The sequence below is a fragment of the Anastrepha obliqua genome, chromosome 1, assembly GCF_027943255.1.
Source record: "Anastrepha obliqua isolate idAnaObli1 chromosome 1, idAnaObli1_1.0, whole genome shotgun sequence".
In the NCBI taxonomy this organism is placed as follows: Eukaryota; Metazoa; Arthropoda; class Insecta; order Diptera; family Tephritidae; genus Anastrepha; species Anastrepha obliqua.
The window spans coordinates 50,163,949-50,167,933 of record NC_072892.1 but is presented as its reverse complement, the minus strand read 5'-3'; positions in this window follow the sequence as shown (position 1 = coordinate 50,167,933).

The following is a 3,985-nucleotide window of genomic DNA, read 5'->3' as shown; positions in this document are numbered from 1 at the left end:
TCTCAGATTCCCATGTACATATGCTTTGTAAAACTTAACAAGGCATTTTGTAATTCTGTTGATCCATTTTTGGTGAGCTAAGCAGTTATATCATCTTCCCCACTTGCTTTTGCATTTTTTTATTTTCGATCGCAAAGCTAATTTTATCAATTGAGGGTAGTTCAACGAAAATTTTTGCTGATGGAATTGCGGTAGATGGAATGCTGTTGCTCTCAATGTCATCGGGCTTATTATTTAGGAGATCTGGACAGTAAGTTTTCCATCTTGTAGAAACGTTTTCTTCTTCAGATATAAGGGGTTAGGGGTAGTCAGAATTAAAAAAAAAAAATGTATTTTTTTAGCATTTTCTTAAAGTATGATATCTTAAAAATATTGTGTGGAAATTTGAAGTGAATCCGACAAATACTTTTCGAGTAATTCAGCAATTAACAAAGGGCGCTCGGGCACTCCGGAGTAGTAGTAAACACTTTAAATGCGTTTTTTTTTGAACTGGTGATCACTAAAACTTAAAAACCGGTCAGTAGAGTTCAATAAAATTTATACTGCTTTTGAAAAACATAAAAACTCGTACCCGATCGAAAGATTTTTTTTTTCAAAAATTTCATTTTTTTTAAATAATGGTCGGTTTTTTTCTCGAAAATCTGGAAAATATTTTCTAAGGCCACCATATTTTAAATTTTGAGAAAAAACGCTTCGATTAGGCACAAGATTATCTATTAATAAAACTAATTTCTCTTGTCCGATTGATCTCCAAGGACTTATGATGATTATCGCAAGGAACTTCTGGAGAAACGGGTTCCACACAAACAGCGATAACTTTTACAATTATTATTATTTTTTTTTTTAATTTTTCTAAAGTCAAGTCGAAACGTGATGTATTAATGCTATGTTTTTATTTTTGTAAAATAACGTAATTGACTAGCAAAAAAAAAAATTACTGAAAACCATCATTTTTTCGGGCTTCTGACTACCCCTAACCCTATAAGGTAACCCTCCACATCCTTATGTTTAGTTTAGGTATGTACTCTGACCTTTTATTTTCGAGTAAAATATTCTCGCGGTACCTGGACCACTTACATCTGCATGCATATGCAGTCTAAAAATTAAATTTGAATGAATTTTTGAAAATACTCAATAATAACGAACTTTTATAACAAAAAATCCTCCACTCATTTGGAAGTGTTTTTCAAAAAAGCAAGAAGTTATTTTGTAATACAGATTTATACATTTGTATGTACTATTTCGCACTCGGCATACTGTATTGTGCATTTCTATTTCAGTAACGTGAAAAACCTATACCAATACAGTGTACGCGGCGAAATCCACGCGCTCTTCAGCCGTGGTTGGTATGATATGTCAATTTCTGTTTGGGGCAGAGTGCAGGAAACAAAAGGATTGCGTGTAGTTTATGCGCTAGAATTGAGGCATTTAACCTACGCCACTATAATTCAACCGTCGTTTATAGCATTTAGACGGTGAATCGCGTGGATGACGCGTTGCGAGGTTAAAAACGTGGGGTTACGATAAGAAAACATGATTTTACGACAGGAACAATGGCAAGCGACGGCAGGCATTTATGTTAGTAAGTGTATGTGGATGTTTGTTCTAGTCATAACTGAACACTATAGTTGTTGTTCTGACGAAAATGGGTAGCCAAATTGGTTTAATGTACGGCGAGGAAAGTGGAAGAAAACAAAAGTTCCACATAACCGGCAGAACAAGTTGGTGTTATGAATAATTAAATATTTGACAGAAATGCAGCGGTGAATTTAACGATATCCATGACATACACTCGTATGAGGGGAAGGCAGATAAGGCGAGCATGGTAGGTAGGTGTGCGTTAAAAAATTAAAGCAAAAGTGAAAAGAAAATGCATTGAGAAGATTCGTTTGCCTTTCAAATTTAAATACGAGTCAAACCTTTCCCTTTCAATCTAAATTTGTTAAGCACAACTTTTCCTTCAATTGCTTAGCTGTCCACATTTTCAATTTCGCTGCGATTAACAAGCACTGATAGCAAGCTCAACCACTCTGGCAACACCAGCACTTCCTGTCACGCTTACTCCGTCGCTTGTTTTTGGCGCAGCAAAGCAATGATAATCTTGGCGCATTAAAACGCCTACAAAGCGCTAATCCCACTCACTTACATACACTTGCGAGCGCACTCTACTAAGGCATTATGCCTTAATCCCTAGCGACTAGCTAATAACAGAGTGATGAACTGCCTGACTGGCACTGGCTGATTTAGCTGTTAATGCCAGTTACTCATCGCACTGCAGTGTAAGGTTCAAAATTACCTGCTAGTTAGACGAAGTGAGGTATTTACACTAGAGTAATTACATTTTTTCTTTCAATTTCAGTGTGGCTTTTCTTATTTCTTCAAACATAAAAGAACTTTTCAATTGTTTCCCGCGCCAAAGGCTGTTAATGTTAATGAAAATAATTGCGTTTGGGGTCTAATTTGTGGCCACAATGGTGAGCAAACCAAGTGGAAATTTCAAATGATTTGATTTGGGTTGATGTTCCGTTTCTGGGGAGCTAATTATAACACTTTTGCAAAAATTGTAATTCCAAAAAATTTCTGACTACAGAAATATGGGTTTAGAGTAGAAAGAACATTTCAGTATAAAATAGTGAAAATGTTTTGTTCAATGCATAAGAAGTAAGACCATACAATTCACATATTTAAGGCCGTTTTCTCAAGGGTATTTCAAACCATTAATCCTCATAAAATTTTAGATATGTCAGGATTTTGTTTTTTTTTTGGTTTAATTTTAGTATAATAGTTTTTTGCAACGAAAAAATCGATTTTTCCACGATTTCGTGTTCTTAATTGCCTCAAAATAGAATCCTAAGCATTTAAGATTGGAAGAAATAAAAAAGTGGTATGCACATACAACTGTCCAGGAATTGGAAAATTCAGAATGACGGATTTAATATGGAAGTAGGAAGCCATTGAAATGGAATCAATCCCGACGAAAATAAGTTCCAGGGAGTTCCAAATATCAGTGAGCATGAATCTGAGATTTGGCATGTAACTGAGTGCAGACTCGCTTAGAAACTATGTGCAGAGCTCAATTTAGGCAGGAATCTCCGGAATGAGCGAATTGCCATTCTGAGGGACAGTCAGGCGGCACTCAAACCACTGTCATCATGTGAGGTTAACTCCTCACTGGTCCTGGAGTATAACTGCGAACGAAGTAAAGCACGCAACGGCTAGAGAGGCTGCGGCCTCGTTACCAAGCCGAGCCCTTTCTTGCTATGGGACAATACACCATCAAGGAAAAGCTTAAGAGTGTAGAGCTAAGACAAAGAGAGGTAAACTGGCACCAAATTATGGGGATGTGCCTGGCGAATCCCTTGCTGAAGTACAATAAAAATAGGTTTAGGAAACTCGAACCCTAAAGGCGAACTGATATTGCTCAAGGGCATTTCTGCAACCAATTCCCGGAGACTCTAATATAGCTTCTGCTTGAATGTGGCGCTATACCGCGAGGAAGATTGAGACATACCGGCCAATCGCAGCCAGAAGAAAGGCATATACGCTCGTCCCAACCCAGTTCTATCTCAAATTTAATAAGGCAACTGGGTTTGGATGAGGTACTGTGATGAGTAGAAGGGACAAAAGACGATGAGGTCGAAATGCAAACCTCAAATCAAATCTATCCATTAAATTTAACCATATTAAATTTTAATTATCAAATAAAATATTAAAATATAAATCTATTACCAGATTTGAGGCTAACGGCATTATAATCTTCAGGTATCGAGGTATCAAAAAAATTAATTAATTATTAAAAATTACTCTAGAGATGGTAGATGTTTTTCCTTCGAAATTTAGCGTATGTCAGGATAAATTGAGTCGTTACTCATAAATCTTATAAAGACATCTGCTTTCTGCAGAAACTAAATCATTCTGATTGTCTGCAATTAACAAACAATGGCAGTCAAATCTGTTGGTAGTATACATCCCACTGTTCTTAAGC